The sequence below is a fragment of the Lepidochelys olivacea genome (genome assembly GCF_965140295.1).
Source record: "Lepidochelys olivacea isolate rLepOli2 genome assembly, chromosome: 14".
Taxonomy (NCBI): Eukaryota; Metazoa; Chordata; order Testudines; family Cheloniidae; genus Lepidochelys; species Lepidochelys olivacea.
In genome coordinates, this window is record NC_140424.1 from 32,024,822 (window position 1) to 32,050,110 (window position 25,289).

Sequence of the window (25,289 nt, forward strand, 5' to 3'; positions counted from 1 at the left end):
ACTGGAATGCGTTACCTAGGGAGGTGGTAGAATCTCCTTCCTTAGAGGTTTTTAAGGTCAGGCTTGACAAAGCCCTGGCTGGGATGATTTAACTGGGAATTGGTCCTGCTTTGAGCAGGGGGTTGGACTAGATGACCTTCTGGGGTCCCTTCCAACCCTGATATTCTATGATTCTATGATACTGGCAACTGAAGCGGTTGATTTACAGCAGTTCGCGCCGCTCCAGAGTCCAATAAAAAATCTATTTCTTCATTTCCCACCCGCATTTTTACTCGGGGTTCTGGGGGTTGGATGATCTGTTTTCCCTGACACCCTTATTTTTGTTTTTTTATTGCCATCATAGAGGTACTTCCCCTTTTCTTTTTGTTTGGGCACTTATTTTTTTAGTGTCCCTCTTGCCGACACAGGGCACACTGATTGCGCCCCAGTCGTCTTTTTCGCGGGCTGGGACGTCCGTGTCCACGGCCGCCTTTTTTTTGTTTACTTTCCTTCGTGCCTGCCTGCATTGCCGCTACCATTAATTTTACTTGCTTTTTTTTTTTTTACTTTTTTTAAACTATGCACTTGATTTGCTGCTTCCAAAATCTGTGCCATGGTCATACTTATCAAATCCTCCTTTTTCTGTAGCTTTCTCTTAATGTCGGGGCTGCCCTGCTTGTAAATACTCCTTTAATAATTGCCTCAGTTTGTGGATTATTAGGATCTGCATTGGTATATTGTTGGATCGTGTTTCGAATGCGCTGCAAAAAAGCTGCAGGGCTTTCCTTTGGATCCTGCACTACCTTCTATGGTTTAGTTTAATTATTCTGTCTGACAGCTGCGTGACGGAGTCTATACAGTAGCAGCTCCTTATAGGAGGTGAGGTGGGTCATAGCCTGATTGTCATTTGGGTCCCACCTAGGATTTTTTATAGGAACTTGATTATCTGGGATCGGGACGTTGTTACGGTCTTGGTCATATCGCCTTTTCGCTTTTTTCCTTGCTTTAGCTATGACCTGTTCTTGTTTAACCTCAGTCAATAATGTTTGCAGAAGGACATTACAATCATCCCAGCCTGGCTTGTAGCTGCTAAGACATCCCTCAAAAACCGATACCAACTTGCTTGGGTTGATAGAAAATTCTCCATCCTGTGCTTTGAAAGCAGCCAGGTCCATAGGATTAAAAGGTGCATGAGTATAGACCTGCATGGTAAGAGCTTGTCCTTTCTATTGCATTAGGGGCGATTTTAGTCTTGGTAAGTAAGGGGTATAATCCAGCAGATGGAGCCTGAACCTCACTATGAGCTTCACTAGGAATCTTACTTTGAGCCTTGCTCTGTGTGGGTGTAGGGGCCGCAGAAGCCTCACTCTATGTGGGTGTAGGGGCCGAAGGAGACACCGGATCTGCCATTACATTTGGGGTGGAGATCCGGGAACTGACATTAATTGCTACAGGGCCAATCAGGGTTAAATTACAGCATTGTAAAATATCAGTACGAGACTATAAGGTTATAAACAAGTAAGCATACGAATGCTTATTCTACTTCGCCGTTCGCTGACAGAACAGGAGTAACTGGAGGATTGTATTATGATTTAGTGATCCTCCGGGAGGCCACTGTTCTTGGTCCTCTAATTGGTACTGAGGCCAGTCAACCGTACAAAATCGCTTCAATTTACCCTTAGCCATTGGATCTGATCCAAATATCTTCCAATTTACTAAAATACACTCTAGGGGCGTGCATCGTACCGTACCTCCGGTGCTCTGTTCCTGTCCCATACCTACAGGGTAACTGTGGGCATCCCCAGGTTCCAACAGAGCATATAATCCGGATTTCAAAAGGTTCCTACCTTATCCAAGGGACCGGTTCCCCAACGTCGCCCGCAGCTGCTCCTCCCCTATATCCAAGGAACTGGTTCCTCACCATCTCCCACAGCTGCTTCTCCACCATGTGAGTGCGTTGCACCGTCATGCCCTCCGGGGTCGATCAAACTGCGTCTCCTCTGAGGCCCCCAATGAACTCACCGGTGTGTGCTGGGCGTCGGTTGTCGCTGCAATCCTCGACCTCCAGAAGGGATCTGGGCAAGGCTAAATTGCATCCTCGTCAGCCCACGTTGGGACTCCAAAAGCTGTTGCCGGCACCCAGTGCCAGAGGCGAACAACAGCAGGGGGGGTTCGTTACCCGGTGTACGTCACTCAATAATCACAACGGGGTGGGGAAGCAGAAAAGTTTATTTGAAGCTGCAAACAAGGTACAGGGAGAATCTCAAATCCTGCACATCAGAGCAGGTCATTACACACACTTTTATATTCCTTAACGCTACTGCACTACACATCAGCCAATCAAAACTTTGCACAAATACTCTGCCTTTCTTATATGGGTTAGGACAATGTTTATTTCCTGCAACCTCTAACAAGCATTCCTAGCAACTTAAAGAACCAGCACATCCTGTCTGGCCTTGTAGCTCTCTTTCCTATTATCTTTAACTTGGCGTCAGCAAACCTTACACTATGGGGCATTGTCTGCGGCTGCAACATTGTTTTAAGAGCAAAAGAGCTTACTCAAACCAGCCAGGCCTGAATTCTTTAAAGGGGGGTTGAGAAGAAGCCCTTAGGCCTTTAGCAGGGAGACCTCCTCGACCCTTATGGCCTTCCATCTCCTCAACTTAACTAGTGGCCATGCCGTGGGGTCTCCAACAGAGGTAAATGGAAAAGGGGATGTAACCAAAGGTAGATGGGGCCAGACTAACCTGAGCTCTTTCTTTGAGCTGAGAACTGGTTGTTTAGAGAAGGGAAATGCAGCAGATCTAATATACTTGGACTTCAGTAAAGCATTTGATACGGTATCACGTGGGAAATTCTTAGCTAAATTAGAGAAGACGGGGATCAGTACAAGAATTGTAAGGCGGGTAAGGAACAGAAAGGAAGCCCTGCTGGAGCTGCGAATGGGTTTGGCTGGTGTGGGGTTGCAATTGGCGTGTTACTAATGAACGGTGAAGCCTTGAGTTATGGAGCTCACTCGAAGTGAGTGCCAAGGAAACCCGCACACCGCCCTGCTGTGTATCCTGTATCTGCCACAGAAGGAGTGAAGAGAATCAAGAGAGCTGTCTGGGGTGACCTAAGGCCAGAACCGCAGGGGGCTCTGGGGTGGGACTGAGGAGTATTGACAAAACTGGGCTAGCAGGGAGCTGGGGTTTGGGGTTTGGATCCCACTGGGAGCTGGGTGCTGGAGACAGGTGACCTGCTGAGCAGTTTTGGGTTCAAGTCTGCAGCGTTGGGGGTGTGGCCCAGACCTGGGTCTGTGTTTGCAGCTGGCAAGCATGTCTGGCTCAACAAGGCAGGGTTCTGGAGTCCCAAGCTGGAAGGGAAAATGGGCTCAGAGGCAAATTCAGCACATCAGGTGACAGGGCATTGCAGGTGTTCTCCTCACCCTGGTCGAATGCCTTGTGCGGGTTGTACCTGGGGGGTGCAGGGGTGGAATGAGCCGGGGACGTCTGCCCGTTTGAGTGATTCATAGCAGGCATACGAGGCACTTTTGGGGGAGCCTTGTCCAGGCCTGCCATGGGTCAGCTCTCTCAAACCACCACCCCTGGCAGCGCAAGCCTGACCTTCCAGTCCCCTGCAGGCCTCGCTCTCTGTGTACCGGTTAGCGATAGACACTCCCAAAGCCTCTGAGCGTCCCTCGGGAGTGCTCAGCCCGTTCCCCGGAGCACATGCAGAACTGTGACTCTAATCCCACAGGCGCGGTCCACAGCAGCTTGTAAAATTCAATTCAAGCCAACCACTCTATTGAGAACACAGCAATTAGATGTACAGAAAACAGGAATGAGTTTATTATCAAAGAACAGAGATGCAAGCGAGAGTGAATAAATACTGGTAACACCCATTGTTTCATGTTCTGTGTGTATATAAATCTCCCCATTGTATTTTCCACTGAATGCATCTGATGAAGTGAGCTGTAGCTCACGAAAGCTTATGCTCAAATAAATTGGTTAGTCTCTAAGGTGCCACAAGTCCTCCTTTTCTTTTTGCAAATACTGGAAAGTAATGGTTACATAGAAAACAAAATCCTAACACTTTCTAGAGCTGGGGTTCTCACAAATTTTTGGCAGCCTCAGAATGAGGCTCTGACAATACTTAACTAACTGTAGGAAAAACAAATAAATAAATTACATGTGCATATTTACATAGGGATTTTTTGCAGACTCAATAATAAATATAAGGTACAGTTATGTCTTATCTTTACTGTACGTAAACAGAACAAACCAGTGCTTTGCACAGTCTTGTCTTTTTTGATGTTCTTTTGCTTTTTTGGTCAAAGGTGGACGGCTGTAGAACATTTTAACTTTTTCACCTCCCTCCCCACCCCCATGAACAATCGCAACCTACCCAAACACCACGCAGTGAGATGGCCCATAGCCACTTACAGAGCTACAATAACATGAGATGTAAACACAGTGGTTAGAGGTCTATAAAATCATGAGTGGTGCAGAGAAAGTGACTAAGGAAAAGCTATTTACTTGTTCCCATAACACAAGAATTAGGGGCCACCAAATGAAATTAATGGGCACCAGGTTTAAAACAAATAAAAGGAAGTTCTTCTTCACACAGCGCACAGTCAACCTGTGGAACTCCTTGCCTGAGGAGGTTGTGAAGGCTAGGACTATAACAGGGTTTAAAAGAGAACTGGATAAATTCATGGAAGTTAAGTCCATGAATGGCTATTAGCTAGGATGGGTAAGGAATGGTGTCCCTAGCCTCTGTTTGTCAGAGGGTGGAGATGGATGGCGGGAGACAGATCACTTGATCATTGCCTGTTAGGTTCACTCCCTCTGGGGCACCTGGCGTTGGCCGCTGTCGGCAGACAGGATACTGGGCTGGATGGACCTTTGCTCTGACCCAGTATGGCCGTTCTTATGTTCTTAGCCAAAGAATACACTTTGTGACTTGAAAGAAAACCACACCTATGTAGCTCAGCTCTGCCGGCATGGTACTATTTAAAAGGGAGCGCGCATGAGGATTTATGGCATTTAGAAGACACCTTTAATACTTAACATCTGAGCGATTGTTGGGGCACTTTGGAGGCTCTTGTGGCTGCAAAACAATCGGCTGCTGGCTGCATTTGAGAAATGCTGTTCTGGAGCCTAAACGAACAAGGCCTTCCCTTAGCCACATGCTGGGGAAATGAGGTAAGACTCCTTCTCATGAGATCACTCCCTCTCAGCTGCAGAGAAAAGCTTGACAACGTGACCCTGAGTTTAAAAGGTTCAAAAGCAGAAGGCACATACGAAGTTTAAATGAGTTTCAACGAGACACACTTATTGCTTGAGGGCCCCACTGCCTGATTTTGAGATCTTGGCTCGTTCAAGTAGGTGTGAGTTGTGTAAGTGTCACATCTAGGAGTCTCATTTTGAGCCCCTTTCGAGTGCAGTCTCTTTTCCCATCTGTCAAGATTCCTTCCCCACTTTGAACTCTAGGGTACAAATGTGGGGACCTGCATGAAAACCTCCTAAGCTTACTTTACCAGCTTAGGTTAAAACTTCCCCAAGGTACAAACTATTTGACCCTTGGACTTCCACTGCCACCACCAAACGTTTAACCGGGTTTCTGGGAAAGTGTTGTTTGGAAACGTCTTTCCCCCCAAAATCCTCCCCAAAACCTTGCACCCCACTTCCTGGGGAAGGTTTGGTAAAAATCCTCACCAATTTGCATAGGTGACCACAGACCCAAGCCCTTGGATCTTAGAACAATGACAAAAGGATTCAGTTCTTGAAAAGAAACATTTTAATAGAAGAAACAGTAAAAAGAAAAGGATCACCTCTGTAAGATCAGGATGGTAAATACCTTACAGGGTAATTAGATTCAAAACATAGAGAATCCCTCTAGGCAAAACCTTAGGTTACAAAAAGACACACAGACAGGAATATTCATTCTATTCAGCACAACTGATTTTATCAGCCATTTACAGAAATTATAATCTAATGCATATCTAGCTAGATTACTTACTAAGTTCTAAGACTCCATTCCTGTTCTGACCCTGGCAAAAGCCTCACCCAGACAGACACAGACACAGACCCCTTTGATGTTCTCCCTCTTTCCAGCTTTTGAAAGTATCTTGTCTCCTCATTGGTCATTTTGGTCAGGTGCCAGCGAGGTTATCCTAGCTTCTTAACCCTTTACAGGTGAAAGGATTTTTCCTCTGGCCAGGAGGGATTTTAAAGGTGTGTACCCTTCCCTTTATATTTATGACACCATCACATACACCTCAGGTTTGCTACAGATCCACTGTCTTCCCATGTAGCACCGTGAGCGGCTGACCCCTTTCTCGTTGTTCAGATACGCGCAGTCACCTCCTCCTCTTAAGTGAAACCTGCAACACAGAAGCCAGGGAGCTGCAGTCAGGCAGAGGCCAGGCATTTCACACCAGTCCCAGCCAGGGGAGCCGTTCTCCACAGTGCAGGCCTGAGTGCGGAGCAGCTACTCTCCCAGCCCCTCAGGAGCAGAGCTCAGGACAGCGGGGGCTTTGCAGAACCGCTGACTGTTCCTGACCCTCTATGCTGAGCAGCCCACAGGGGTGCTGGAGAATGGACAGTCCCCAGCAGGACAGAGAGAATTTGTTAGACTGATTGTCAAAAGGGACCGGCCCTCTAACAAGAGGGGCAGACCATCACCAGAACCAGACGACTGAGCAGGAAAAGCGGGGGACAGGAGGGATCTCGCCTCCTTGAAAAACATGGAGCAGAACCAAGATGACACTGAAAGAAGAAATTGCATTCAGGGGTTTCCTTTTCCGTTGATCTATAACTCTTGAGCTTTCCATTGGGGATGGGGGAAAAAGAGAGTGTTGAAGAAGTTCCTTTGTGAAAGCATGTGTTCCTTGTTTGTAACCCTCACGTGACTCTCCCAGAGTTCATCTGGTGTGGAGGGTGGAGCTCTAGGGACAACATGCCTCTCGGGAGATTTGGGAGGGTTCAGCACTGGTTTTGGATCCTACAGCAGCTGATCTGCAGGGTCCCACATCCTAAGAAGCATACCAGACAGGGAGTCTGTACCCCAGGAGAGTGCCACAGAGGCCCGAACTCAGGACAGTGTCTGGTAGCTCTTCAGACCCAGTGAGGCTGGAAGCAGGTGGGATCCAAAGGTTGGGTCCAATACAGCAGAATGGGGACTGTCCATTGGGGAGCCCTGACCCAGCGCCAAAAGAGCCTGATTTTTCAAAGTACTGAAGTAACCCAGACCAGAGAAGTGGGGGGGTCTCCATCCCCCTCTAATGGCTGGCCTGCAAAAGAGCTTTATCAATGGCGGGGGGTTTCAGTTAAAGAAGTGGATTCTTTCGCTCCTATGGCAGAGGCTCATGCTTCTACTGCTGAAGTCCCAGGGTTCAAGCAGCGCTGGTTTTGTGATCACACTTGGAGCCCACTGAAACCCATCGCGGGGTGGTGGCTGGGCAGCCATCACTACTGTACCCCGTTCCCGTGGGAGCCCCAGGCATCCAGCACCTGTGAACCGCAGGCTCCTTTAACATCGGTGCCTTGCTGCGGATTCAGAGGCCTCACCAGCCATGTCACTCAAACCTGCCAGCTGCAATCCCCAGCGGGACCTGCACCTGCCATGCAGTGCTCGGCATGCTGCCCTCTCTAGCGGCCACTGTTAACCTGAGCTCCCTGCTGCCTCCTTTCCCCAGGGGGGGTCAGACACCCCAGGGACCTTGCTGAAGAGGGCTGGGGGAGAACAGCGAGTGTCCCAGCTGAAATCCAGCGCGCAGCGAGGGCACCTCTGGCTATGGCGGGCTCTGTCTCCGGCCCAGCACCGTGCTGCGGGGAGGAGCCGAGAGTTCAGGGACACGCCGGCTCCCATCGGTCTCCGATACACGCAGGACGCGAACGGACCAGGGTCGTGTCTGGTGGTTTCACTAGCACTGAATGGTGGATCTACCTGAGCTCAAACCGCTCAGACACCAGAATCCCCAAGCCCAGGGAATTAGTCCAGAGGGGTGAGAGAGACTCACAGGTGGTTGAATTTGGTGCCGTTGGCCCATGTCCAGGGCTGACCCTGTTCCCTCCGGAGGCCGATCCAATGGTCATAGACACCCTTATGGCGCAGCAGGAACGCCTTCAAGAAAGCCGAGGGACAGCAGGTATCAGCCCCAGCTCCGGTGCTTCCCCACCCCCCCCTCCAGGGCTCTGTGCCGCAGAGAATCCCAGCTATATATTCATAGAGTATCAGGGTTGGAAGGGACCTCAGGAGATCTTCTAGTCCCACCCCCATCCCCAATTAAATCATCCAACAGATTTTTGCCCCATACCCCTAAATGGCCCCCTCAAGAATTGAACTCACAATCCTGGGTTTAGCAGGCCAATGCTCAAACCACTGAGCTATCTCTCCCCCCATATTGAAGAGTGCTCAGTTTATTTTTTTTTTTGGGGGGGGGGGTGTTCCCCTGCCTTTTGCAAAGTATAAGATCACCCAGGCAGTATTAACCCTCCCCCTGCACAGAGCAGCCCCACCCCTGTGCTCCCAGTCACCCACACCCCAAGTCCCCCTGGGCTGGGGGCAGCTGCTGGGTCTGAGCTCTCTGCAGAGACCTCTCTTCTCACAGATCAGCCCCCGCTCACCACAGCAAGGCAGGAGGAGGGAGCGAGTCAAGGTGAAGTGGGAGCGAGTCAAGCTGAAGTCAATCTGAGAGGATCCCCTCCTCCCCCGCCTCCTCGGCTGGCTGCTCATTTCCCATCCCCACAACAGAAGCACTGGCTGGGTTCTCAGTCCCACTCCAGCAGCCAGCAGGCCAGGACATGCCTGAGCCAGCCCTGCCCTAGACAGAAGCTGTCTCCCTATTTGGGGAGGGGGGCAGCTGAGAATGGGCAATCCCTGTGATCACACAGACAGTAGGGCCCTGGGCCCAGCCAGGGCTGGCGTTCAGCAGCTGGAAGTTCATTCACTCTGGCCTCCCAGCACGGGAGGGCTCAGAGCTGCTCCTCACCCCAGGGGCAGAGCCCAGGTCCTACTGCAGCAGCCACCACTGTGCCAAGATCAGTGTATGGCAATTCAAGAGTCTCTCACCATTTCCTGCTCACTGTCGATTCCAGCCAGGAAGGCACCCGGTGCACAGCAGCGGCTCCGGCTGTCGGTCCAGCTCCCTTCCATCTCTGAGAAATAGTAGCATTTCCCTCGGTATCCCATCCAGCCGTCTGGGCACGAGGGGCCAGCAGGGGGGCACAGATCAGCTGATGAAAGCTGAGATGTCAGCACTGAGAATGAGACAGTCACATGGAGGGTAAGAGTTGCATCTAGAATTGGGCATTTGACTGGTACAAAAATTGGTCAACTGACCAGTCAAATCTGTCAAAGAGTGGTCAGATATTTTAAAATACCAATTTATCAGAATTGGTTACCTCCCACCAGGAACAAAAAAGAGCAAGATGTCATTCTCTCCAGTAGGTTTAGCTTTCGATAGATACGGATCTACCTAATTTTTTTAAAAAATGTACTTCACTGAGTTATTTTAGCTCAGAAAAAAAAGGCAAAACAATGAAACCAGGTTCCGGAAAACACAAGTGAGGCTCCAAGACGCAATCTGAAAGGCAGGCTGCCTCCTACCCCCAGGGCTCTCGCTGGAGTATTTGACTGTGGCCAAACAGGCAGTCAGTTGACCGGCTTGCCAAGCCCATTGGGACCCCCAGCTGGGGCTGGACCATGGCAATCAGACGCAGGGGGACGGAGACGTTTGTCACTGTAAATTTGCCTGGCAAGAAGGATTCCAGGGACACTCCCAGCCTGCGAGGGACTGACACAGCTCAGCGCATTTCACCCCAGGCACAAGATCAACAGCTGGACGTTCAACCTCGCAACAAACAGCAGGTGAACAACTGAGAAGAACTTGGGAACTTTCACACAGGGGCATGAAAGCCACAAGGGGGCGCCAAAAACCACAGCAACCGGAAGTGACCTGTTGCACTGTGGGCCAGGAATGATGGAACTTAATTCACCTCCTACCTGCAGACTTTTCTCTCCCCAAACACAGCAGCAAGAAAAGCACTTTCTGGAAGCCCTCACGGCAGTGTAACCCTTTCAGAGCCATGAAAGAGCAACAGTGGGGTCACCCATAAGTGACACCAAAGAGGATTTGAAAGACCTGTCTCGTTGAGAGGAGTCGGACTCAAACCTCTCCAGATGTTTTCGAGCACGTCACTTTTGTTTACACCACAGTAACCCGGTAACTGGTTTTCAAGCCTTTTCATGTGGCTGGCGCTCAGCGAGGAACAGACACTCTAAGTCTGGAAGAGTTAGGAAACGTGGCAGCGGTGATCAGAAAACGAGCATGTGTTCACCTCACGCACAAGGCATGTCTGACCCTGTAGATTTCACTGTCCAGTGCACGGTAGCCCACACCCCTGCCCTACTGAACTGAGCAGAGAAGTCAGTGACTAACAGTTGATGGCACAGGCTGTCTCCACCATCCATCTCCAGGTCAGATGCCACATGTTCTGCAGAGCTCCCTGCACCTGCAGGTGTGTAACCAACCCTAAGCTCACAGATTCCCACCTTACACAGTGAGAGCCAATGCTGCCCATTGCAACAGCCTGCCATTACAGCAGGGAGCTGGGATTCAGGGCCCATCTGTATCAGAGCAAGCTGCACCAGTATAATCACAGTGACGCAGTGACATCAGGGCAAACTGTTGGATCATATTAAAGAAGTTCTGTATTAAAATCACAAATGAGTTTGATTCCCCATAGTTCAAATTCCAGGGTATTACTAATTAAGAGGTCTCTTGGTTTTTGGTACTGTTTCTCTCCCTCTATGTATGAAACTTGCAAGCTGCTAACTGTGTTAGTACATTCTAAGACAGAGTCTGTTCTCAAAGCAATTCACAGAGAGAGAGACTCAAAGCAATACTCTAACAACAGAAACAGCACCCAGAGACTCCCCACCCTTTTGTTGTATTAACAATTGTGATTAAAATAGAGATAGAGGATGTATGTGGATGGATGCTTGGTGTGGATAATAACTGAATGATCAGGGAGGTGCCAGCCTAAGAATCCAGTGTCCATCGGCTGAAGAAGGCGTCAAGTGGAAATAACCAGAGGACCCCCCCCGCCCCCGGAGGGCAGACTGGAATCCACCCAACAGCCTCAAGAATGGGAGAACCAAAGAACAAGATAACATCTTGGAGCCGTCAGGAATGTGCTATCTGCTGATTGATTCAGCAACAGCATGATGAAGCAATTCCCATAGACTGGCATAGGAAGAAATTCCTATAAAAATAGACTCTAAAAAGTGAGAACTTTGGGGTCTGATTCTGCAAACCAACTTCCAGGAGCATCAGATGAGCATCTGACAAGGCCCTGCTCCCTCCTCATGTCCAGGCCACCTGGCCAGTGGCTTGGCATGAGCAACTCTAAGGCTGGTAACTATGATAACAACCTTGCAGAACCTGTGTGTGTGTGTGTGTTTGTATGAATGAATGTGAGAATAAATATGAGATTGAATGGAATGTTATAGCTATAACAAACTGCTTACTATGATTCTTTCTGTATTCACAATAAATGTGGTATTTTGCCTTTTTCCCTTTAATAAGATCCTGCTGGTTATTTTTTTATTGGTACAACATTTTGGTGGAGAATTGCAAAAGGGGGAATATTGGTAAAAAACCTCAGTTATTGTAAATATTGGTGTGCACACCGCCAGCTCTAGTGAGCTAGGCATTTCTATTAGGTTAACCAGACCTGCTGGCCTCCGAGAAGGTAGCAGGGGACCTGCTGGCCTCCGAGAAGGTAGCAGGAAAAACAGATTAAACCAGACCTGCTGGCCTCCGAGAAGGTAGCAGGGGACCTGCTGGCCTCCGAGAAGGTAGCAGGAAAAACAGATTAAACCAGACCTGCTGGCCTCTGAGAAGGTAGCAGGGGACCTGCTGGCCTCCGAGAAGGTAGTAGGGAAAACAGATTAAACCAGACCTGCTGGCCTCCGGGAAGGTAGCAGGGAAAACAGATTAAACTAGACCTGCTGGCCTCCGAGAAGGTAGCAGGGAAGAACAGGTCAACCGGACCTGCTGGCCTCCGAGAAGGTAGCAGGGAAGAACAGGTTAACCGGACCTGCTGGCCTCCGAGAAGGTAGCAGGGAGAAATAGGTTAACCAGACCTGCTGGCCTCCGAGAAGGTAGCAGGGAGAAATAGGTTAACTGGACCTGCTGGCCTCTGGGAAGGTAGCAGGGGACCTGCTGGCCTCCGGGAAGGTATCAGGGGAAAAACGCATAGATTAAGCTATGATTTCAGAATCTAGGCTGTGTCACTTGCTAAGTAATACCAGCAGTGACAAAGAGATTGAAATATCCATGTTAAGATGTTTAAAAGAAAACAGGGTAAGCCAGTACTAGAGGGAGGAATGGAGTCAGAAGGAACTCCAACCTCACCTTTTGTTAAAGAAATTACACCTTTTAAACAAATCCTTCAAAAATTTGGGCACAGTCCTTGGACTAAACAAACCCTAGCTGATGTCTGCACTATTTCGGACCTAGAGGATAGATTGGCTCAGTATATCCTCATATACAAACCTTCTAGTGCTGTCAAAAGAGATGCAGCAGCAATTTGGTTGTTGTGGGAGGCATGTAAGGATTCTTCCCTCCGCTTGTCTTTATGTAAAGAGGAAAAGGCACAAATGGAAAAGGGAGCAGACAATTGGAAGGTGCTGGCTACAAATATCCAAAGCCAGCTGAAAATAGTGAAAGAGGCACTCCAGGAATACAAAAAGAGTGAAAAAGTTAACTCTGCAGAGGCTGGAGGGACGCAGGTAAAGGGGGAGAAGGCCCTATGTACGGCACCCCCAGGCATAATTACAAAGAGAAAAGAGAGTAAAAAAAAAAAAAAGTTAACTCTGCAGAGGCTGGAGGGAATTAAGCAGTTAAACTTTGTATTTCACCCAAACAACTTTTAACCGAAAATGTTAAAAAGGAAAAATGTTAGAGAAAGAGCATTCTTGGTTTCTTTGCAGCCATTCTGAAAGAAAAATGGGCCCTTTTCCAAAGGAATGTCTGTAAATTAGCCAGGCAAAAATAAACTATCTGATTAAAATCATTTGACTGGACAATTTAGTCAAATTTGCTAAAAGAACATAAGAGGATTCTATTGGAACTTAACTGCCTCAAATGTATAAAGGGAATGTAAGATGTAAAAAACAGAGCAGTGTGGAAGGGATGTTAAGGAAAAGAAAACGTGTATGTATCTGTCTGTGTGTGTGTAAATATGTAAAGTTCTAAGGACCAGTTAGTTTTGTTTTTGTTTCAAATAATGCCACTAAAAATCCATTTGACTCTTTAATTCAAAGTTGCAAAACTGACAGACCTTTTTGCTAGACACAGGTAATTAGTGTTGTTTGGCTTTGGGATTTGGCATTTAACCCTTAAAAGGTAACTCAATGCTTTACAAAATTTAAAATGTTTTTAAGTTGTGGCTGCAGCAGGGCAGTCAAAATCAGGAGAATATAAAAAAAAATTTTTTTGGATTCTTTTTGTTTGTTTTTTGTTTGTTTGTTTTTGTAACAAAATAGCAGATGAGAGTTGTAGAAAAAAAAATTAAAAAAAGACAGTGCCTCTCTGAAGCAACAGCAGGGGTGAGGTGCACAAAACAAAAAGAAGCAATGTTAGAAACACTGAGTCTTAAAATGGCTCTGAGTAATCAGACTGTCACTTTGATAAAGGTACATGAAAACTCTGTAAGCAAAAAAAGAAATAGTGACACCTTATGTAAAAATGGATCTGGATAATGTTATAGAAGTTAAACTATGGAAGAAATGTGCATTTGCCCCAGAACATGTGCAGGGTATATTGTAGAAGGGGCAAAAGAAATGCAAACATACCATGCTACTTAATTAAAATGCTATTAGGGCTCCAAAGGGAGCCACAATAGGTTGGGTTTTCTTTTTCAGATTGCTGTGTGTTTTGGAAGCAGAAGTTAAAAGTAATCAAAACTCTGGTGAAAGTTGATTGTGTCCCTTTTAAGATAGAGTCTCTGAGCTGCTGATGGCTTTAAATCCAAAAGCAGGAAGTTTCTGTGAAAATGCAAATTACCTAAATGATAAAGGAAGGAAAGAACTAGCAGCACAAAGGAGCTGCAGATAAAGGACATACCTGGTCAGCAAACAAATTGTCTAAATAAAAGGCATGGGATAACAAGATAATTTTAATAAATTTAATGATAATAAGTATCCCTGTAACAACGTATAGTGTGTATGATTTTTGGAAAAATCCTTTAAGGTCGTATGGTAATGATGCTTCTCAGTTATTACCTGTAAATAAAACTTAAAGCTTAACACAGCAGGAAAAACATTATAAACTTGGTCTGCTGTATAAGAAGGAAAACTCAGGGATTTAATGACTAAACAGTGGGATAATTTCCCCATAACCCTTAAAAGATAAAAGCCATTGAAACCTGGCCTGCCTATAGAACAAAAACAGGAAAATATGGGGGCAATTTCTCTGTTTTGCCTGCAATCAGCAAGGGTATTTGTAAAAGAAATATGGGTATTTGTAAAAGAAATATTTTAAGCAATAATCTGCCACCCCAAAAGGGGTAGAAACATGTTCTTTTTGTCTTTCAGAAAATCAGGAAAAGCTGATGCCAGCTGAAAAGCAACCCAATACCATGAATCTACTGTCACAATAGAAATTGTGTTCTGTGTTCTATGTTTTGTCTTGTGTTTTGTCTTGTTGCTAGCACTGTTGTGTGTTTAAAAAAAAAATACTGAAGACCTGCAGGAACTTAAAAATAAATTAAGCTTTCTGTCCCAGCTACAGGACAGCCTGATACAAAAACAAGTACATGCCAATGTAGACTTGGTCCAAATTGGTCTGGGTAACCTAAAAGGCCAATGGAATCTTTAGTAATGGCTTAATACTACCACATGGCTTATCCATAAGAAAAAAAAATATTAGAAATAGGAAACTACACAGCCATAGCTATGGGATGCACTGAAATGCAGATACTTGCACTAGCTACTTTGGAACACAAAATGTTCTGGGTCATATTGGGAAATATTAAGGGTTTGATGCATTTGTTAAAAAAGAAAGAGATCATTGTTGACACTTATCAATATGAATGGATGCAATATGTTTCCACTATTGTAAAGCAGACTTATTAATGGGAGAAATTGTTGTCAAAATTGCACACCAACAGTCCCTGGAGGCAAAGGTATTGAAGGTTAACCCACTCCCCATATTACACATGGGATCCTTTTGGCTACCCTGGACCTTGAGCCAGTGGGCTGGGGAGGGAGGGAAGCTATTGGACACTAGAGGTTGTACCGAATGGACTCCTCAAAAGTGGGTGTGCCTCACCTTGCCTGTTGCCCCAGAACCTTATAGTAAAGATACATCACTAGGATCATGTATGTGGCATGAATTGGAATCACAAACTCACAGTACTTTCTCTTGAATAGGTTACATAGAAAGTGACACTGACGATTATAAATCTTAGTGTCAAAAGGGGGATTATGTTGGATCATATTAAAGAAGTTCTGTATTAAAATCACAAATGAGTTTGATTCCCCAGAGTTTAAATTCCAGGGTATTACTAATTAAGAGGTCTCTTGGTTTTTGGTACTGTTTCTCTCCCTCTATGTATGAAACTTGCAAGCTGCTAACTGTGTTAGTACATTCTAAGACAGAGTCTGTTCTCTAAGCAATTCACAGAGAGAGAGACTCAAAGCAATACTCTAACAACAGAAACAGCACCCAGAGACTCCCCGCCCTTTTGTTGTATTAACAATTGTGATTAAAATAGAGATAGAGGATGTATGTGGATGGATGCTTGGTGTGGATAATAACTGAATGATCAGGGAGGTGCCAGCCTAAGAATCCAGTGTCCATCGGCTGAAGAAGGCGTCAAGTGGAAATAACCAGAGGACCCCCCCTCCCCGGAGGGCAGACTGGAATCCACCCAACAGCCTCAAGAATGGGAGAACCAAAGAACAAGATAACATCTTGGAGCCGTCAGGAATGTGCTATCTGCTGATTGATTCAGCAACAGCATGATGAAGCAATTCCCATAGACTGGCATAGGAAGAAATTCCTATAAAAATAGACTCTAAAAAGTGAGAACTTTGGGGTCTGATTCTGCAAACCAACTTCCAGGAGCATCAGATGAGCATCTGACAAGGCCCTGCTCCCTCCTCATGTCCAGGCCACCTGGCCAGTGGCTTGGCATGAGCAACTCTAAGGCTGGTAACTATGATAACAACCTTGCAGAACCTGTGTGTGTGTGTGTGTTTGTATGAATGAATGTGAGAATAAATATGAGATTGAATGGAATGTTATAGCTATAACAAACTGCTTACTATGATTCTTTCTGTATTCACAATAAATGTGGTATTTTGCCTTTTTCCCTTTAATAAGATCCTGCTGGTTATTTTTTTATTGGTACAACATTTTGGTGGAGAATTGCAAAAGGGGGAATATTGGTAAAAAACCTCAGTTATTGTAAATATTGGTGTGCACACCGCCAGCTCTAGTGAGCTAGGCATTTCTATTAGGTTAACCAGACCTGCTGGCCTCCGAGAAGGTAGCAGGGGACCTGCTGGCCTCCGAGAAGGTAGCAGGAAAAACAGATTAAACCAGACCTGCTGGCCTCCGAGAAGGTAGCAGGGGACCTGCTGGCCTCCGAGAAGGTAGCAGGAAAAACAGATTAAACCAGACCTGCTGGCCTCTGAGAAGGTAGCAGGGGACCTGCTGGCCTCCGAGAAGGTAGTAGGGAAAACAGATTAAACCAGACCTGCTGGCCTCCGGGAAGGTAGCAGGGAAAACAGATTAAACTAGACCTGCTGGCCTCCGAGAAGGTAGCAGGGAAGAACAGGTCAACCGGACCTGCTGGCCTCCGAGAAGGTAGCAGGGAAGAACAGGTTAACCGGACCTGCTGGCCTCCGAGAAGGTAGCAGGGAGAAATAGGTTAACCAGACCTGCTGGCCTCCGAGAAGGTAGCAGGGAGAAATAGGTTAACTGGACCTGCTGGCCTCTGGGAAGGTAGCAGGGGACCTGCTGGCCTCCGGGAAGGTATCAGGGGAAAAACGCATAGATTAAGCTATGATTTCAGAATCTAGGCTGTGTCACTTGCTAAGTAATACCAGCAGTGACAAAGAGATTGAAATATCCATGTTAAGATGTTTAAAAGAAAACAGGGTAAGCCAGTACTAGAGGGAGGAATGGAGTCAGAAGGAACTCCAACCTCACCTTTTGTTAAAGAAATTACACCTTTTAAACAAATCCTTCAAAAATTTGGGCACAGTCCTTGGACTAAACAAACCCTAGCTGATGTCTGCACTATTTCGGACCTAGAGGATAGATTGGCTCAGTATATCCTCATATACAAACCTTCTAGTGCTGTCAAAAGAGATGCAGCAGCAATTTGGTTGTTGTGGGAGGCATGTAAGGATTCTTCCCTCCGCTTGTCTTTATGTAAAGAGGAAAAGGCACAAATGGAAAAGGGAGCAGACAATTGGAAGGTGCTGGCTACAAATATCCAAAGCCAGCTGAAAATAGTGAAAGAGGCACTCCAGGAATACAAAAAGAGTGAAAAAGTTAACTCTGCAGAGGCTGGAGGGACGCAGGTAAAGGGGGAGAAGGCCCTATGTACGGCACCCCCAGGCATAATTACAAAGAGAAAAGAGAGTAAAAAAAAAAAAAAGTTAACTCTGCAGAGGCTGGAGGGAATTAAGCAGTTAAACTTTGTATTTCACCCAAACAACTTTTAACCGAAAATGTTAAAAAGGAAAAATGTTAGAGAAAGAGCATTCTTGGTTTCTTTGCAGCCATTCTGAAAGAAAAATGGGCCCTTTTCCAAAGGAATGTCTGTAAATTAGCCAGGCAAAAATAAACTATCTGATTAAAATCATTTGACTGGACAATTTAGTCAAATTTGCTAAAAGAACATAAGAGGATTCTATTGGAACTTAACTGCCTCAAATGTATAAAGGGAATGTAAGATGTAAAAAACAGAGCAGTGTGGAAGGGATGTTAAGGAAAAGAAAACGTGTATGTATCTGTCTGTGTGTGTGTAAATATGTAAAGTTCTAAGGACCAGTTAGTTTTGTTTTTGTTTCAAATAATGCCACTAAAAATCCATTTGACTCTTTAATTCAAAGTTGCAAAACTGACAGACCTTTTTGCTAGACACAGGTAATTAGTGTTGTTTGGCTTTGGGATTTGGCATTTAACCCTTAAAAGGTAACTCAATGCTTTACAAAATTTAAAATGTTTTTAAGTTGTGGCTGCAGCAGGGCAGTCAAAATCAGGAGAATATAAAAAAAAATTTTTTTGGATTCTTTTTGTTTGTTTTTTGTTTGTTTGTTTTTGTAACAAAATAGCAGATGAGAGTTGTAGAAAAAAAAATTAAAAAAAGACAGTGCCTCTCTGAAGCAACAGCAGGGGTGAGGTGCACAAAACAAAAAGAAGCAATGTTAGAAACACTGAGTCTTAAAATGGCTCTGAGTAATCAGACTGTCACTTTGATAAAGGTACATGAAAACTCTGTAAGCAAAAAAAGAAATAGTGACACCTTATGTAAAAATGGATCTGGATAATGTTATAGAAGTTAAACTATGGAAGAAATGTGCATTTGCCCCAGAACATGTGCAGGGTATATTGTAGAAGGGGCAAAAGAAATGCAAACATACCATGCTACTTAATTAAAATGCTATTAGGGCTCCAAAGGGAGCCACAATAGGTTGGGTTTTCTTTTTCAGATTGCTGTGTGTTTTGGAAGCAGAAGTTAAAAGTAATCAAAACTCTGGTGAAAGTTGATTGTGTCCCTTTTAAGATAGAGTCTCTGAGCTGCTGATGGCTTTAAATCCAAAAGCAGGAAGTTTCTGTGAAAATGCAAATTACCTAAATGATAAAGGAAGGAAAGAACTAGCAGCACAAAGGAGCTGCAGATAAAGGACATACCTGGTCAGCAAACAAATTGTCTAAATAAAAGGCATGGGATAACAAGATAATTTTAATAAATTTAATGATAATAAGTATCCCTGTAACAACGTATAGTGTGTATGATTTTTGGAAAAATCCTTTAAGGTCGTATGGTAATGATGCTTCTCAGTTATTACCTGTAAATAAAACTTAAAGCTTAACACAGCAGGAAAAACATTATAAACTTGGTCTGCTGTATAAGAAGGAAAACTCAGGGATTTAATGACTAAACAGTGGGATAATTTCCCCATAACCCTTAAAAGATAAAAGCCATTGAAACCTGGCCTGCCTATAGAACAAAAACAGGAAAATATGGGGGCAATTTCTCTGTTTTGCCTGCAATCAGCAAGGGTATTTGTAAAAGAAATATGGGTATTTGTAAAAGAAATATTTTAAGCAATAATCTGCCACCCCAAAAGGGGTAGAAACATGTTCTTTTTGTCTTTCAGAAAATCAGGAAAAGCTGATGCCAGCTGAAAAGCAACCCAATACCATGAATCTACTGTCACAATAGAAATTGTGTTCTGTGTTCTATGTTTTGTCTTGTGTTTTGTCTTGTTGCTAGCACTGTTGTGTGTTTAAAAAAAAAATACTGAAGACCTGCAGGAACTTAAAAATAAATTAAGCTTTCTGTCCCAGCTACAGGACAGCCTGATACAAAAACAAGTACATGCCAATGTAGACTTGGTCCAAATTGGTCTGGGTAACCTAAAAGGCCAATGGAATCTTTAGTAATGGCTTAATACTACCACATGGCTTATCCATAAGAAAAAAAAATATTAGAAATAGGAAACTACACAGCCATAGCTATGGGATGCACTGAAATGCAGATACTTGCACTAGCTACTTTGGAACACAAAATGTTCTGGGTCATATTGGGAAATATTAAGGGTTTGATGCATTTGTTAAAAAAGAAAGAGATCATTGTTGACACTTATCAATATGAATGGATGCAATATGTTTCCACTATTGTAAAGCAGACTTATTAATGGGAGAAATTGTTGTCAAAATTGCACACCAACAGTCCCTGGAGGCAAAGGTATTGAAGGTTAACCCACTCCCCATATTACACATGGGATCCTTTTGGCTACCCTGGACCTTGAGCCAGTGGGCTGGGGAGGGAGGGAAGCTATTGGACACTAGAGGTTGTACCGAATGGACTCCTCAAAAGTGGGTGTGCCTCACCTTGCCTGTTGCCCCAGAACCTTATAGTAAAGATACATCACTAGGATCATGTATGTGGCATGAATTGGAATCACAAACTCACAGTACTTTCTCTTGAATAGGTTACATAGAAAGTGACACTGACGATTATAAATCTTAGTGTCAAAAGGGGGATTATGTTGGATCATATTAAAGAAGTTCTGTATTAAAATCACAAATGAGTTTGATTCCCCAGAGTTTAAATTCCAGGGTATTACTAATTAAGAGGTCTCTTGGTTTTTGGTACTGTTTCTCTCCCTCTATGTATGAAACTTGCAAGCTGCTAACTGTGTTAGTACATTCTAAGACAGAGTCTGTTCTCTAAGCAATTCACAGAGAGAGAGACTCAAAGCAATACTCTAACAACAGAAACAGCACCCAGAGACTCCCCGCCCTTTTGTTGTATTAACAATTGTGATTAAAATAGAGATAGAGGATGTATGTGGATGGATGCTTGGTGTGGATAATAACTGAATGATCAGGGAGGTGCCAGCCTAAGAATCCAGTGTCCATCGGCTGAAGAAGGCGTCAAGTGGAAATAACCAGAGGACCCCCCCTCCCCGGAGGGCAGACTGGAATCCACCCAACAGCCTCAAGAATGGGAGAACCAAAGAACAAGATAACATCTTGGAGCCGTCAGGAATGTGCTATCTGCTGATTGATTCAGCAACAGCATGATGAAGCAATTCCCATAGACTGGCATAGGAAGAAATTCCTATAAAAATAGACTCTAAAAAGTGAGAACTTTGGGGTCTGATTCTGCAAACCAACTTCCAGGAGCATCAGATGAGCATCTGACAAGGCCCTGCTCCCTCCTCATGTCCAGGCCACCTGGCCAGTGGCTTGGCATGAGCAACTCTAAGGCTGGTAACTATGATAACAACCTTGCAGAACCTGTGTGTGTGTGTTTGTATGAATGAATGTGAGAATAAATATGAGATTGAATGGAATGTTATAGCTATAACAAACTGCTTACTATGATTCTTTCTGTATTCACAATAAATGTGGTATTTTGCCTTTTTCCCTTTAATAAGATCCTGCTGGTTTTTATTTTATTGGTATGTAACCCTTCTGCCCGTCAGAGTTGGCAGCAACAAGGGCCGGGTTCAATATCTAGGGGTTCCATTCCAATAACACAATGCAAACCGGCTCGAGCCCCCACCCAGTGACCTGGGACAAATATATACCACCCCCGCTGGGCGCCTCCAAGAGGCAATACTTCCCCTCTCGCAAGCACATAGTCTGAGTGTAGCAAAAGTCTTTTAATAACAGAGAGAAACAATGTGGCATTATGTTGGGGAAACACCACCAACAGGATTCATAACACAACCCATGAGCAAAAACAACCCCACCCCAGGCAAATTGGGGCATGCCCTTTTCCCTTTGGTTCTTGAGTCCAGCAACCCCAAAAGTCCAATGCCCCAAAAGTCTCTGTCCCTGGTCAGGGCAGCCCCAGAGTTCGAAAGTTTATCGGCGGAGCTTTACCTCCCAACCTGGGTGGAAATGGGACGGGGGTAAGAGGCACCTTACGTGATCTGAAGCTGACCGCCCCATAGCTCCATAGCGGCGCTCCGCTCCGCTCCGCCAGCCACCCCACAAAACTCCTTCGCGCAGCTGCACTCCACTCCACCAGCCGCCCCACGAACTCCTTCGTTCAGCTGCGCTCCGCTCCGCTCCGCCAGCCGCCCCACGAACTCCTTCGCTCAGCTGCGCTCCGCTCCGCCAGCCGCCCCACGAACTCCTTCACTCAGCTCCACGGCCCACAAGCAGCTCCTGCCATCCACACACTGCTCCGTGTCGAACTGCTTCACCAGCCCTCCCGCAATCTGCTCCACAATATATCTTCAGGCTCCCCCACTACTTAACACAACACTCAGTGATTTCAGCTCTTAGGTGAATTCAGCTTATAGTAGGGGAGCCCCAGTGCTGGGGCACTGTCAGCCCAAAGTGAGCTCAGCAGCCTATAACTAGACTTCTAATGAAATCAAAATTAGCTCTGATATTCCACAGTGGAGAGAGGAGGAAATGCAATCAGCATGTAAGGCCCTCACCAAGGGGCCCATGCCACCAAGTATTAATACTTGTCCCCAGCCTCTCTCCATTCACACAGTTTTGGAACCCATGACCCTTGCCTAGCGAGTGCTACTTAGATGATGGTGAATCCCTCCATCGTAACAAAAGGCCACGTACAGTTCCAAGCACAGTTCCCATAATCAGGGTAATAACAATTTATTCTTCCTGCCCCAATAACAGAGACACTGGGGATCCCACAGCAGCCAAAGTGACCATTTGGGCAGCTATGGTCTCATTCTAGGCGTGGTGGGTGTGCCTATGCAAATGAGATCTGCCCCTGAAGTTCTTTTCCACAACTTGCCACACCTCACCACCAGATGTCAGGGTGGAGCTCATCCTGACACTGCTTACATCTATAACAAAACACCTCCTGGAGATGCGCTGGAGCAGTGCGGCTCGCTCTGGTAACTTCCTGCAGCGAACTGCACCAAGGCAAGCTCCTTTGTGCACCAGTGCAGTGCATCTGCTTTAGCGGTTTGCACCAATTCAACTGCACGGATGTCATGACATTGGCACAGAGGATTCCTAATGCAGACAGACCTGGATTCAATCCCCTCTGCAGAAACCCTCCTGGGGCCCAGTGATCGGATCCCAGGGCAGTAGAGAAATCCCATCCCTGACAGCCTCCAGCACGCCCTGCCCCAGACGACGGGGGGATACAGCAGGGTTCATGTTCAGCGCAAACAGACGCCCTCTGCACGAGCACATGCTGTCTGGGCAGCCCGGGGGTGTGAATGGTGCTAAGGGACCCTTCATGGCCAAGCTCAGCGATTGGGGGGTTTCCACACTGCGCTGGTGGAGGGGTCTCAACTGACGTCTACGGCTCATTTCAATGACACTGCAGCACCTGCCGCCCGGCCACAATCGTGACCTGAAGATCCAGGAAGGCCAGGCTGGTAACCTCAGAGCAACACAGGGAAGGCAAAGGGCTCAGGGATGCGCTGCACCATGTCCCATTGGACACCCTGGACAGGGACTGCTTCATGGCACATGGCAAAGGCGACTTGGGTCCAAAGTGCTCAGAGATGGGCTGGGGGGGCTAATATCATTCAGATCGTCCCGACACAGAGAGTGCCCAGGTGCAGGGGTCTGGGAGGGAGCAGGAGGAGGGTCGGGGAGAAAGATCCCCCAGGAATCCTCTGTCCCAGGGGCAGAAGCCAGACAGGCCGGGAGGAGAGAGAGAGCGTGGTAGGTCACGGGGGAATGGGATGCACGGAGATCGTAGATGGAGGGGAAGGGAGCGGGGCGGAAGCTGGGCACTCACCTGCCAGAGCAATGATGGCAGCGATCAAAGGAGACGATACAACTATCAGTGCAACCACAACTCTAGGGGTTGGACTTTTCTGGCAGTTACAAGGAGGGTCTGAAACAGACAGACCCGTCAGGCAGGGCTGGGAGGACACGTCTCACTGACAGCACCGGGGCTGGAGCTGCCCTGGAACATGCACCGTTCTGTCGATTTCTCCTTCCGTCAGACACTCTGGGAGGGGAGCCCAGAGGGTCAGGCAGACCCCCCCACCAAGGGCAGATGGAGGATCCATGGCTCCCTAGAGCTACCCTGGGGCTGTTACCAAGATCCGGCTCTGGCTGGGTAGCAGGGCCTCAGAGCAGCAGCCGGGCCATGGTAAGACGCAGCTGTGGGGAACTACAGACCCTCCCCCTGCTCTGGGCAGGGAGCCTGGGGGGAGGGATACGGACCTGGGGCTGCTCTCGGCCCCCCACCCCAGGCAAGTGGAGGGTCATCCACAGCTCCCTGCAACTGTCTGCACTGCAGCTGCCAGCCAGAGGTGGGGTGGGGGGACCTCAGGGGGAAGAGGAGGGGGAGGGGCGGGGCCAGTGACAAAAAGTGGGAGGGCCACGCCCCCTTCCAGCACCCCAGGCAGTCTCAGGGTCTCTCTCCAGCCTGCCCCCAGGCAGAGATGCCCCATTACCTGGATTCCCTCAAGTCTCCAGGTGTCCATTGCCATTAACACACAACTCCTACAGCGGCTCTTCACTCTCAGCAACCCAGCTGCTGGCCCCATTGTCCCTCTCAGCGACACTCAGGACACAGACGCTGCTGCAGGTGCTGGGCTGGGGTCAGCTCCTCTCGGTCTGAGTGGGTCCGATTTGGCAGCAGCAAAGCCGAGGGAGAGGTCCTGGCCCTGGCTCCCCGTCCCTGCTCCAGACTCTCCAGCCGATCTGAAACCGAGACGGACCAAGCAGGACAGGTCAGGGGTGGGGGAGGCCATTTGTGGTTTCTTGTTCCCTGCCCAGCAGCCCAACCCCCTGCCAGAGGCGGTGCCATGATGATTAAAACCCCTTAACTCCTATCGGCCCCTCCGCCCCCAGGGCCTCAGAGACCCCTCCCACCCGTGACAGGCACCCAGCTGGGGGGTGGGGGAGAAGACCCTCCTCACACACACAATCCTCCTGGAAGTAAGTGTGGGTCAGATATCAGAAGGGGAGGGGCTGGGGCTCGAAACAGCCTTGTCCCTGGCCCAGCCCCCTCCTTGAAGGGCGGGACTTGAACCAGTGTCCAGCGCTCCTCTGCCCAGCCCCTCCTTTCCCTTCCAGGGCGGGCTCTCCCGAACCGCCCCCGCTCTTCGGCCTGGGGCCTGCCCCCCGAATCACCCCCCTTTGGCCCAGAGTCCCAGCCCTTCGGCCAAGGACCGGCCCCTGCCACTGCGCTGCCCTCCCCATGCGGTCCCCAGGCACCGCCCAAGCCCCACCCCCCCCTCGGAGCCCTGCCCCCCATGCGGTCCCCAGCCCCGAGCCCGAGCCCTGCCACCCATTCGGGCTCCGGTCCCTCCCCCTCCCCATTCGGTCCCTAAGCCCGAGCCCCGCCCCCCATTCGGGCCCAAGCCCCGCCCCCCATTCGGGCCAGAGCCCTGGCCCCTCCCCCTCCCCATTCGGGCCCACGGTCCCCCCTCGCCCCAGTCCGGTGGTGGCTGGAACCGGCCCGCAATCCCCGCCGCGCAGCTAGCGAGCCGCCGCCGAGCAGCCAGCAGCACCCACCCACCCACCCGCGGCCCGGGCAGGGACCCCTGGGACCCGGAGTCTCACCCGCGGGAAGAGCGCCCGGCGCCGCAGCCCAGGGAGGAGCTGA

The 25,289-nt window shown here is 47.6% G+C and overlaps 1 pseudogene across 1 annotated transcript; it reads right to left on the bottom strand.

The window, feature by feature from the left end:
• Nucleotides 1-5,381: 5,381 nt before the first annotated feature.
• Nucleotides 5,382-24,225, bottom strand: LOC311531302 (C-type lectin domain family 2 member D-like; annotated as a pseudogene). The gene is made up of 6 exons: nucleotides 24,133-24,225; nucleotides 23,466-23,564; nucleotides 9,037-9,224; nucleotides 7,985-8,088; nucleotides 6,232-6,346; nucleotides 5,382-5,420 (listed from the first exon to the last, which is right to left on the bottom strand). The product of its transcript is annotated as a C-type lectin domain family 2 member D-like (transcript).
• Nucleotides 24,226-25,289: the final 1,064 nt, after the last annotated feature.